The 13403-nt window shown below is 40.6% G+C and overlaps 1 pseudogene; it reads right to left on the reverse strand.

Annotated features, from left to right (window-relative positions):
- The window catches only part of LOC105998622, a 29205-nt pseudogene that overhangs the window by 11482 nt on the left and 4320 nt on the right, over window positions 1–13403 (reverse strand).

Genomic DNA, 13403 nt, shown 5'->3' on the forward strand with positions numbered 1-13403 from the left:
TTTTTCTACATAACGACTTGTTTCATTTCTTCATACAATTCATGTAGAACTTTATATGAAGATGTTGATTCTTCTCGTTTGCTTTTTTTTTTTTTTGGGTTGTCCTGGAGATTGAAATCTAGGCATGGGTGCTGTCCCTGAGTTTCTTTTGCTCAAGGGCAGCACTGTACCTCTTGAGCCATAGCACCACTTCGGTCTTTTGGGGGTAGTTTATTGGAGATAAGAGTCTCATGGAGTTTTCTGCTCAAGCTGGCTTCAAACCAGGATCCTCAGCTCTCAGCCTCCTGAATAGCTGGGATTAGAGGCATGAGCTAGATGTTGACTTTTAACAAGTCTCCATATTGTAAATTTTTGGGTTCATTTGTTTTTCTATTCATATGTTTGCTGATTTCTTTAACTTCAACTCATGTCATTACTCTGCTCCTTACAGGGGAACTGAGGCAGAATGAGGCCCCTAGGCTCCTCTGTAGAATTTATATCGAACCTTCTCTTGTCCTGGCCATCAAAAGTAAGAATACACAAATATGCTTTGAGGTTTTATGAATAGATATAAACAGGAAGAACTTTTTATGTGTATGCCAGTCATGGGGAAGAACTCAGGGCCTGGGCACTGTCCTTAGGTTTTGTGTTCAAGGCAAACACTCTAACACTTGAGCCATAACTCCACTGCTAGATTGGTGGTAGCTAATTGGTGATAAGAGTCTTAGGAACTTTCCTGCTGATACTTTCTTCAAACTGTAATCCTCAGATTTCATTCTGTTGAGTAGCTAGGGTTATAGCAGTTAGTCTATGGCACCCAGCCCAGCAAGAACTTTTATCAGTGTATGTGGTGCTTGGAAGGGAATTGTAGCTCGTGCCTTACACAGCCTGTGCTAGTGCTCTAACACTGGACTCCACAGCCAACCCAGGAACATACTTAAAATTAAGGAATAGTAATATGCTTTGTGGTCACTTGTTTTCTAGGAGAGATAGAAAAAGAACATAGACCACAGTGGACTGCCTATAGCACACATGGCTATGTTGATGCCCTTCCAGCCTCTGCATGAGTCCTTTCCTCTTAGACATAAAGTTGGACAATAGAATATTTATTTCTCTTCTATGAATTCTTTTTTATATGCAGTGTGAGGGTTTGGACCAGTGGTTTTGCACTGGCTAGTCGAGCACTTTACTACTTGAGCCAAGTCCCCTGTCCTTTAGCTAACATTATCTTTTTTTTTCCTGTCGTGGGGCCTGAACTCTGGGCCTGGGCGCTGTCCCTCAGCTCTTTAGCTCAAGGCTAGCGCTCTTCCACTTAAGGCACAGTGCCACTTTCCGGCTTTTTTCTTTTTGCTTATGTGGTGCTGAGGAACCCAACCCAGGGCCTCATGCATGCAAGGCAAGTGCCCTACCACTGAGCCACCTTCCCAGCCCCTAATATTATCTTTTTTTTATAATAACATTTATCAGTTACTACGTAATTATCAAGTATCTGACATAGACCACGCAAACAGAACAGAAACGGGAATTACTTTTCATTCTTTCAGCAATGGCTACATCTTCATCATGAAAAAAAAAAATCAGCCTACTGTGTTAGCCTCCACCCATTGTTTGGTTAATCTTTACATATAGTTTTTAAGTGTGCTTTCATATACTGCATAATGTCATAGACTATTAACTAGTCCAACTCATGTCTGAAAGATCAGAGGAATTACCATTAGTTTAATTTCTGTTTAACAAAGAAGCACCCAGTGAAGTAAAACTCTTCCTTTTGGTGACATGGAACAGTATGGTACTTGACTGCCAGACATCCATTTTAGAAAAAGCCAAAGCATTGGAATGTAGTATACCACATACTATACTAACCAGCAAACTTCTCAGGATGGAATTTTCCTTGCATCCTGAACACAAAGCATCAGTTACAAGGAGCTTGTAAGTAACTACTGAAGATAAAAATGGAAGCGTAGTCAATGATGAATATGTCTACAAAGTATTGTAATTGACTTTCAAACAGCTTCTGAAGACCAAGTTTGCTGATATTCCAGAGTTGCTAACTGTTGTTCCAAGCAGGATTGTTCCATTTATATTTAAGGCCTTTTCTTTTCTAAGTGATTCAATTTTTTTCTATGATATGCATGACTACTTGTCTTCTAAGTTTTGCATCTCTTAGGGAAGGAGTTGGATGACCAGGTGGCTATACTGCTATCTTGGTGTCCTCGGGCCCGGCATCTCTCACCGGAACCATACCTCCTAACATTATCTTTTTGAGATAGAATCTCCCTAACTTTTCCTGGACTGGCCTCAAAACACAATTTCTCTGTCTCAGTTTCCTGAGTCAGTGGGATTATATGCATGTATCAATCATCCTGCTAAGCAGTCTTCTTTTATGAATCCCAAATAAATGCAACATGGATAGATAAATTACTTTCAAAATGTACACATTGTATAGCATCTATATCCCTATATATAATACTTGTATACTTCAAAGCAACCTTCTTATAAGTTTATCATCAAAAAGCAAATAAAGATATACAGTCTAGCCAGGTGCCAGTGGCTTGCACCTGTAATTCTAGCTACTCAGGAAGCTGATTTCTGAGGATCAAGGTTTGATGCCATCCCAGGCAGGAAACTGTGAGATGCTTATGTCCAATTAATCACAAAGATGGAAGTGGCACTGTGGCTCAAGTGATAAAGTGCTAGCCTTGAGCAAAAGGAGCTCAGGGACAGCCCCCATGACCAGAGTTCAAGCCCCACGACCAGCCAAAAAAATTAAAACTAAAACTAAAAAATAAATATCTCCTCTGTCACACATCATAATTTCAAGGTAGGAATTGCTCTAGAGAATTGGAATATGGTTGGTTGAAAGGCAAAATGTGAGAGGAAGATAAATTATTGTAATTCCATTACACTAAATGTACTACCAATTAGTACTTTACTAGCTGAATTTTCACATATTTTAAAAGTTGAACTAGGCCGGGTGCTGGTGGCTCACGCCTGTAATCCTAGCTACTCAGGAGGCTAAGATCTGAGGATCACAGTTCAAAACCAGATCAGGCAGCAAAGTCCATAGACTCTTACCTCCAATAAACCATTCAGAAAACTGAAGTGGTGCTGTGGCTCAAGAGGTAGAGTACTCACATTAAGCTGAAGAGCTGAGGGACAGCACCAGGTCCAGAGTTCAAGGCGCATGACAAACAAAAAAAAAAATTGAACTACCTCAGTTCTGTTAACATTTTGGAAAGTTTATGCAGAAATTGAATCAGGGACACTAAAGTATGTGAGAATATTCAGATCTGTGTAAAACACCAAGTGAAATTGGAGATTGAGACAGAATCAGAAAATAACTTGGAGTTACATGATTTTACTGTCTCAGTCCGCTTAGAGGTGACAGGATTCAGTTTTCATGAAGCAGGAGGAGACCTAAGGCAGCTTTTCCAAGCAAGTGATCTTCCCCATTGTCCCTGCTCCCTTCACTGCCACCTGCACGACAGACAGGTATCATGCCAGATGTACCATTTTGTGTCAGAAACCACAAAGATGATTACAGCAGAAATTTTACTTGTTTGCTTTCTAGTTACATTTTCCTCTGATAGACCACAATCTGTATGTTTGTATGTTTCTGTGTTCAGAGAATGAAAAAGATAATGTTTTTCTGCTCACAGAGGAAACAAAATACATTTTTACTTAGTAATATTTGGCAAAACAGTAAACAATACTAGCTCTGAGAAAGTGACAGTATTGAGGGAGGGGGAAGGAAGAGGGCTGGTAGTCAGGTTGGAATTCAGAGGTTTGTGCTGTTGTTGGTTTTTTTGTTTTTTTTTTGTTTTATTGTTTTATTTTTGGTAATGGCTGGCTCTACCACTTGAGCCAGTTCAGCTTTTTTGGTGGTTAATTGGAAAAACTGTCTCTCACACTTTTTACCTGGCCTGGCTTTGAACTTCAATTTTCTAGGTCTCTGTCACATAAACACCTGAATTATAGTTGACTGACTGAAGCATTATCATGTATCCTTTCTCTTTGTTTTGTACTTTGTTTTAACTTTGAGTCTTTTGTCTACCTGAACTCTTACTGTTGTAGTCTAATTTGCTCTCATTCAGGACAGTGCAGAGAGGGTGGGTCCATGAGACAGGACTGAAGGCCACACAACATGTGACAGGAGACTGATGATTTAGTGGTGGCTCAGGCCATGTAGAGACCTGAACAATCTTCCTTTGCTAACTCCTGCTCACTTCAAAATGCCTGTGGCTTAAAGTAAGTGTGAAGTGGCTAGATCACCTGCTCACAAGCAAGAAATCCTGGCTCACACATAATGTTACCTGCCAAAAAGTACTCTGAATTGAAACCTATCCATTTTTCATGCATTCTGATGATGGTCTCTAACTTGCAAGCTTTTCATAACAAGTAAGAACCACATTGTTGGGAAAGCACCACACACTATTCATTCCCTGAGAAGACTGTGGTCTCTGTTCTGTTCTACCTTTATTTCTCCACGCTACCTTGGAGTTTATCTGCTTCGGCTACCTGTGGAATATTTATTTCATCTCTTTCCTACTTTTGGAGGTGGGGGACTGTGGGGCTTGAATTCAAGGCCTGGGCATTGTCCCTGAGTTCTTTTGCTCAAGTCTTGCTACCACTTGAGCCAGAGCATCACTTCCAGCCTTTTCTGAGTTGTTTATTGAAGATAAGAGTCCATGGACTTTTCTTCCTGGTCTGGCTTTGTGAATCATGAACTTCAGATATCTCAGCCTCCTGAGTAGCCTGGATTACATGTTTGAGCCAGCAGCCCCATGCTAGGGATATATTATATATAAGTATTCCTCTGATATCAAGGAGATATCAAATATGTATGCACAGCCTTGTGTTGGTGGCTCACGCCTGTAATCAGAGCTACTCAGGAGGCTGAGATCTGAGGATCTCTGTTCAAAGCCAGCCCAGGCAGAAAAGTCCATGGGACTCTTCTCTACACTAAACCACCAGAAAACTGGAAGTAGCACTGTGGCTCAAGCTGTAGAGCACTCGCCTTGAGCTGAAGAGCATAAACAAAGACACCACCCAGACCCAGAGTTCAAGCCCCACAATCGACAAAAAAAAAAAAAATTACCCACTTTTCTTTGTATTGAAGTAGGAATATCATGTTTTTAAAGTTTTTTATTGCATAGGTGATACACAGAGTGGTTACAGTTACATAAATTAGGAATTAAGTACATTTCTTTTGGAATAGTGTCACCCCTCCTTTATTTTCTCCCATATTTTTCTTTACTTCCTTCTCCCCAGAAGTCATACAGTTCAAACATAGTGTCTAGTGAGTAACACTGCTGAATTAGTTTACTCACTGTCATACTGTTTCTGTGCTTTCCCTTCCCCTCCTCACATCAGATAAAACTACATACACAATAAAGATACAGAAATAGAAAACAGCGACAACAGGGAAAAAAATAGAAAGTGCAAACGTTAGAATAAAAACCCTCTTGTTCCATTCCTTGGAATTCTTTTCAATAAGCATCATTTTATATGATCACATGCACATAGCTATTGAGCCTTTGTGATTAGGTCTGAATACCTTCATTGGTTTGTTTTTTTATGCACATCCTGTGGATTGAAGTCAGGCCTTGGGTGCTACCCCTGAACTTTCTTTGCTCAAGATTAGTACTCTACCACTTGAGCCACAGCTCTAATTCTGTCTTTTAGTGGTTAAGTGGACAGAGAGCCTCATGGACATTCCTACCTCATCTTGCTTCCAAACATAATCCTCAGATCTCAGCCTCCTGAGTAGTTTAAATTATAGGTAAGAGTCACTGGCTCCGGACCTCAGTTTCCTTCTTATACTGAAGCCTAGTATATATTACGTAGCATGTTTGTATATCACAGGGACTCTTAATTTGATTTTCTCCCCTACAGATAAGTCACTTCAGTTCTTTGTTTTGTTACTTGAAGTGACAAGCAATCAATCTGAAGAAATCCATTACCTGATCCTGTTTACTCCCAGTAGGCCTGAATTGATCAAAATCCTTTCTTAGGGTTTTTGTTAATATAAAGTAGCCAAGGTTTTATTAGAAAAATGATTTTTATGCAAGAAAACATTAACCTCATAGAGCTTCTGAGAGCATTAGAACTTTCATAGTTGGCTGCATAAAATTTTAGACAAAAATTTTAGTAGTATCGTCATACCTACAGATTCATGCTTTACAAGTTGTGTTGAACTCCCCCAGCCCTCCAAGAAAACTTGTCCATGAGCTCTTCTCACAGTAGCATGCTCTTCCAGCCCATTTCACTCAAGGTGATGGAAATCTTTCATTCCACTTAATAGAGCCATCAGCCTGCCGAGTGGGCCACAACCTGGGGTCCCAGGAGTGATGAGAGGTTAGATGGGCAGCAAAGAGCCAGGGAGAGAGGGGCCGGACCTGAAAGAGCATCTTAGGAAACGTGCAGAGATGGCCTGTGGGACTTGTCCTCTGAGAGCAGCCTGCCTCCAGGGAGGGGAATGCAGTCAGGGCAGCGACACCGAGTTTTCTGTACACAAACAGATTCTGTTCCCTCTTTACTACTCATGCCTAAGTAGCTTCTAGAAGATTTGGAAACTACTAAGGAAAAAGTTGATAGAGTGTATGAAACATGAAATCTCCTAATTTTTTTGTATCCTTGACTTTTTTTTTCAATTAGAATGTGTTTAGTCACAAGTAATGGAGAATTCATAGCTATTTCTATGTGTGGAGCTGTTAGGGGTGTTGATTTTGCTTTTCTCACAGATTGTTAGTAGGTAGTAGTTATACAAATCTGTATTCCAAATCTTTTATTTTTTGTGTTATTGTTATAAATGGTAATTCCTGGTAATTTGAAAGACTACCAAAAATACCTGTAGTAGTCAAGATGTTAATTTGCCGACTGCTTGAAAACATGAAGGCCACAAACCAAGCAATCATTAGCTCTTCTACTTCTAAGAATATTGGAGAGGATCTCAGAAAAAGAAGAAAACCCCCCCAGATTTGTAGGTGTGGGTACTTTTTGCTTTTGCTTTATGCAAAGAACAAACCTGAATGTTGCCTGCCCAGTTGGCTTCTTTTGAAAACCCTGTGGTCTAAATGCTCTTATCTCCCAAAATAGTGCAGAAATGAGCACCAATGGGATGGATCCAGGAGGTGGGGACTTTTGGGAGATGATTAGGTCATGAACTCTAATAATGGGATTTGTGCCCTGGAAAAAGAGCCCCCAGGAACTGTCTTGCCCCTCCCCATGCAGAACACACTGAGGACATGCCATCTTTGAGAAAAGTGCTTTGTTCTAGGAGCCCCAATAGATGAAGAAGAATGAAACTCTGTTCCTGCCGGGTCTGTCTGTAGTTTCTCAGATGGTTACTTCATAGTACACTTAATCTTTGAGTATTCATCTTATTTCTAAGTGTTTTACATGGGCTAATATTAATGAATCTTTCACTTTGAGAAATGTCTTCTTGACTTCTAAGTAAGGATTGAAGGTATGTCCCTCTTCCTCTCTTAGCTGCCCAATTAGAAAACACAAACAGAGTATACCTTATTTAAAGACTATGTAGATACTTAATCATACCACAGAGTGGTATGATTATATTTCTGTTTTCTTGAACAATTTGTACTGTTTTGTCCTTGTTGAGAATGAATAATGATCATCTTTGGCATGAACTTAATGTACTCTGTGCTTAGCACTAATGAAACGTCTCCCATTTTCCTACTAGGAGTTCTGAACATCGCTATTCTAACATCACAGTGCCCTCTTCCTTCTTCCTAGAAATCCTCATCCACCTGATTTTCCATTTCACAGTGTAAATATTTTAGATCTTTCATGACTGAAGATGTCTTTAGTACATGTTCAGACTTGATTATTCTAGTTGAGATAGATAAAAAAAACCACTTTACATATAATTTCACTTAAGACTTGTCTGCACTTTAGATTCTATTCTCATTTTGTTTTTGTTTTTGTTTTTTGGGGTCCAGTTGTGGGGCCAGAACTCTGGGCCTGGGTGCTGTCCCTCAGCTCTTCAGCTCAAGGCTACGGATCTACCTCTTGAGCCACAGCTCCATTTCAGGCTTTTTTTCTTTTTGCTTATGTGGTGCTGAGGAATCGAACCCAGGGCCTCAGGCATGCAAGGCAAGCACTCTACCACTGAGCCATCTTCCCAACCCCTCTATTCTCATTTTGAATAAGAACTATATCCTAATTCTCCCTGGATTGTGTAGGGGTGAGTGCACCATGCATGGGCTTGAATTCAGTGCCCAGGTGGTATACTTCTGAAGGCTTCTGTTCTACCACTTGTGCCACAGTTCAACTTCCAGATGTTTGATGGTTAAGTGGAACTAAGAGTATTGTGGTCTTTTGTGCCTGGTCTGGTTATGAGCCACAACACTCAGATCTAAGCTTCCTGAGCAGTTTTGTTTACAGACATGGGGTACGAACACCTGGTTCGTTGGAATTATTTTTCAATGATAAGGTCTCCTTCTGCCTCCCTACTTCTTCCTATGTCAGCTTCTATATGCCTATCCTAAGTTTTTATATTGTCTATGATTCACTTAATTTTACCTCTTATTGTCATTGTATTAGGTAGAGAAAGGAACGAGTCACCAATTACAGAATTGCATGCCTCGGTTGAGATGGAGCTGGGATCGGCATATGACTGACTTTCCTGAAAATCTGGATCATAGTCAGAAGAGGTTGACCACTGCCTCTGGAAGCTGAGGATTGGAGGAACGGTAGGGGCAGCTATGGACTTGCCCATGGAGGGTCACACTCCCGGGCTCCCTTTGGGTACCTGAGGATCTTTCACAAAAGTGACAGGTGTGTGTGGTATGAGGGGCTCACAAGGCAGGTCCTCAGAGGGAATGTAGACAGAGTTGGTTACACTGGCGGTGTGAGTCCAACCATCATCACAGAGAGGATTTTTGACCTTGCCCGTGCATCTGTATCCAAGGACTCTTCATATTCATAAAATATCTGGGCTCTTTTCTTGCTTGGCTTTCATCTTTGAATGTAGAGCTTGATTTGAATATACTACTAGATTAGTTTTAAATTGAGTGAATTTCTTCTATGTGGATTAATATCAATACATGCCCTGGGCTAAGGAGTGGCTCAGTGGTAGAGTGCTTGCCTTGCATGCATGAGGCCCTGGGTTCAATTCCTCAGCACCACATAAGCAAAAAGAAAAAAGCCAGAAGTGGCGCTGTGGCTCAAGTGGTAGAGCGCTAGCCTCGAGCTGAAGAGCTGAGGGACAGCACCCAGGCCCAGAGTTCAGGCTTCATGACCGGAACAAAAAAAAAAAAATACATGCCCATCCACATAATCTTACCATCTCAAAAGGCTGAATTTGAAGAGATCAAGGTTTAAGGCCAATTTAGGCAAAGAGGTAGCAAGACCCAAACTAAAGAAAAAGCTGAGTGCTTGGTCATGGGTCTATACTCCCAACTATGTGAGAGTCATAGGTAGTACAAGAGCCTACCTGAAAAAAAAAAAAAACAACCCAGTCTAAATGAAGAGGCAAATCTAAACAAATAAAAATGAAATGAGTAAGTTTTCTTTTTGTTTTGGTCGGTACTGGGGCTTGATCTCTGGGGCTGAGGGTTGTCCCTCAGGTCTTCAGCTCAAGGAAGCACTCTTAAGCCATAACACCACTTCCAGTTTTCTGCTGGGTTTATTTGTAGATAAGAGTCTCACAGACTTTCCTGCCCAGTCTGGCTTTGAACTGCAATCCTCAGATCTTAACTCCTGAGTAGCTAGGATTGATTATAGGCATAAGCCACCAGATATGAAATAAGACTTTTAAACTAGTAAAGTACCTACCACACATATATTGACCTTGATTTCAAATCCCAGCAAAAGAAAAATAAATAAAGTAGAAAATAAACATTTGATTAACATTATTTTTCTCATGATATGCTGACATTTCTTCATATTGCCAAATGCAGGGATTCTAAAAGACAACGGAAATAAATAAAATCATTTTTCACATTCCAGTTCAACAAGATGTGGTCTGATTCTTACAAGTCCAGTTTGAGTCCACAGTGAATGATGCTTTTGCTTCAGTTCTGTCCCTGACCAGCTCCATCTTCCTGGCTAATACACAGCTTTTACTGCTCACATCACTACTGAGAAAGTACTAGTCTTGCTTTGAAGGAATTTATAATCCAAATTTAATTTTAAAAACTCATTAGGAAATTAAAAGATGATGAGTATTGAATCAAGAGTTAAAGGTTAAAGGCCAGAGAATTTTTCTTTTTCCTTCTGTTCCTGCTTGAACTCAGGGCCTCAGCACTGTCCCTGAGCTTTTCTCCTCAAGGCTAGTACTCTTCAGCCCCAGCTCCAATTCCAGCTTTTTGGTAGTTAATTGGAGATAAGAATCTCAGGACTTTTCTGCCCAGGATGGCTTGAAACTTCAATCCTTAGGTCTCAGCCTACTGAGTAACAGGATTCCAGGTGTGAGCAGGACTTTAAAAGAAGGAAGATTCTGGGGTTGCTTTTTCAGCATTTCATTTCATGGAAAAAATTGATATGTACACTAATAGTGTTAGTTCTTTTTTTGTGGGGTCCGGTCATGGGGCCTGAACTCTGGGCCTGGGTGCTGTCCTACAGCTCTTCAGCTCAAGGCTAGCGCTCTACCACTTGAGCCACACCGCCACTGCCAGCTTTTTCTTTCTCTGCTTATGTGGTGCTGAGGAATCGAACCCAGGGCCTCATGCATGCAAGGGAAGCACTCTACCACTGAGCCACCTTCCCAGCCCTGTTAGTTCTTCTTTAACAGTCTTCTGCAATTCTGCTATGAATCCATTGGACTTTCCTGGTTGGGAGACTCTTCATTTTTTTCTCTGATAACTTTGCTTCCTGGGATTTTGTTTAAGTGATTCATGTCTTTTTCATTCAGTTTTGGCAGCTTGTATGTCTCTAGAACTTTCTCCATTTCTTGGAGATTTTCCAACTTTTCTGGGTATTTGTTGTGATGTTTCCTTTTCCATTTCTAATTTTGTTGGTTTGGTTCTCTCTAAGGTTAGTGTTCTACCACTTGGACCATACCTCCTCTTCCTACCTTTTGCTAGTCATTTGGAGATGAGTCTCACAGACATTCCTGTCCTAGCTGCCTTCAGCCCCTGATCATCAGATCTCAACCTCCTGATTAACCAGAATAATAGGCATGAACCACAAGCTTGAAAAACATTGTAGAGTCCATTAACTGTGAATACAGGCATGTGCCTAATAACATACCTGTAGAACTCTTGGGGCTGTTCTTTGTGACCAAATCTAATTCTGAATATACCACCATTAATTCTATCCAGCTTGGAAAGACTTCCCAAAGAGCATGGTAAATTCAGAGTTTGTAAGTTAGGTTCCCTTGTTTCATACAAATACATACATTTAGGGCTGGGAAGGTGGCTCATGGTAGAATGCTTGCCTTGCATGCATGAGGCCCTGGGCTTAATTCTTCAGCACCACATAAGCAGAAAAATCCACAAGTGGTACTGTGGCTCAAGTGGTAGAGCAGTAGCCTTGAGCTGTAGAGCTGAGGGACAGAGCCCAAGTCCAGAGATCAGGCCCCACCACACACACACACACACACACACACACACACACACACACACACACACACACAAATATACATGCATTAAGAAAAGGAAATGACAGTATTAGGTGCAAATATGTCCCAGGCAATTTATTGCCTATTCTGGAATCAGTGACCTGAGGGAATCAGGCCTAGAGGTTTCTACTTATCCTCTACAGGAAGAACAGCTGGCTTAGCTGAGTAACAGTGGTTTTCAGGTATTGCACTGGAATTGAGATCACTTTGCTAGATATCTAAGTGGAAAAAACATTTGGGCTCTTTTCCTAGAAAATTAAAACTAATGCTTATATATTTGTATATGTTAGCATGTTTGGGTGTTGTTGATTCATTCCTATAATTGTAGCCACTGGGGAGGCTGAGGTTCAAGCTTCTTCAAGCTAGACCATGCAGCGTTTGCTCTGTAAGTGAGATACAATCAAACTGGGAATCATGAACAGAAATATCTTTGGAACATTCAGAAACTAAACATGTTTGTAATTAACCCATGAGTTTGAAGAGGAAGTCTCCAGGGAAGCTATTGTAATAATGCATCTAATTGAATAAAACTGAAAATACAACATACCAAAATTTGTGGGACACAGCTAAATACATGCTGAGAAAAATGTTTAGCAATAACTGTTTACATAAAATAATTTCACTAATATATCTTACATCTTCCATAAATATGTATCAGGTGGTACATCAAGCTCATTCATTTCTCATTCTTTATAATCTACATATGGTATAGGCATTATATCAAATGATTCAACTATTTCTTTCTTTGAATTTAGGAAGACTTTTCTCTCTTGTGCTAACTGTATTTGAATAAGCCATGGGTTGCTTTTACTGAAATGTTTGATCATAAGCAGTAAAAGTAGAAATACTGACCATAATTGGTGATGGATTTGCTCAGCTAATCCTAGAAAGGAATCAGCTGTAATGGGTAGAGTTCCCTGAGAAGACCCAGTTTCCTCACTGTCTGTCTGAAGTCTCAGAACTGCCTTGTGAAAAGTGTGTGCAGCCAGGACAGCTCTTTCCAACTGTGTAAAAACCAGAAAGAAACCTCCATGCACCTGTTTCACTGGTATAGCAACAGCTCAGCAGGAGAAATGAGTGAGCTCAGTAGTTCCTTGTCAAACAAGAGGGAAAATTGTTCTGCTGGGTTCAATTCCCCAGCACCACATAAGCAGAAAAAGCAGGGAGTGGTGCTGTGGCTCAAGTGGTAGAGTGCTATCCTTAAGCTGAAGCACTAAGAGACAGCACCCAGGCCCAGAGTTCAAGCCGCATGACTGACAAAAAAAAAAAAAAAAACTGCAGTGATGAATAAACTGGTATTTCCTCAAAACAAATCGCAATTTTACAAAGGGGTGACATGAATGTATAAAAACTATATCAAGAGGAAGGAGAGGTGTTGGGCAGGTCAAGAGATAATAAATGAATAAATTATATATTGCGAACAGTATATGAGCAAAGAACTCACGATTGTGTTTTCTTTTGGTTAATCATAGGGCTTGAAATCAGGGCCAGGGCACTGTCCCTGAGACATTTTTGCTCAAAGCTCCTGTGCTGCCACTTTGATCCACTCCTCTGTTTCTGGTGGTCAATTGGAGACAAGATTGTCGTGGTCCAGCAGAGAGGCCCATCCGCTGCGCTGGACACTCACGAAAGCGAAGTAAGCAACTCAAGGGCAGCGATGGGAGGGAGGGAACGAGAGAGAAAGGGGGAACAGCTGACACTCAGCAAAAGGAAAGAAATCATCCCATTTGGAAAAAAGTGTTTGTGACTTTTAACTATCAATATGCCACAATACTGTGAAATCTGTGTAATCACTTAATCTCAATAAAAATTATTTTTTAAAAATGTCCAGCTCAAGATT

This window comes from Dipodomys ordii, unplaced genomic scaffold (genome assembly GCF_000151885.1).
Source record: "Dipodomys ordii isolate 6190 unplaced genomic scaffold, Dord_2.0 Scaffold167, whole genome shotgun sequence".
NCBI lineage: Eukaryota > Metazoa > Chordata > Mammalia > Rodentia > Heteromyidae > Dipodomys > Dipodomys ordii.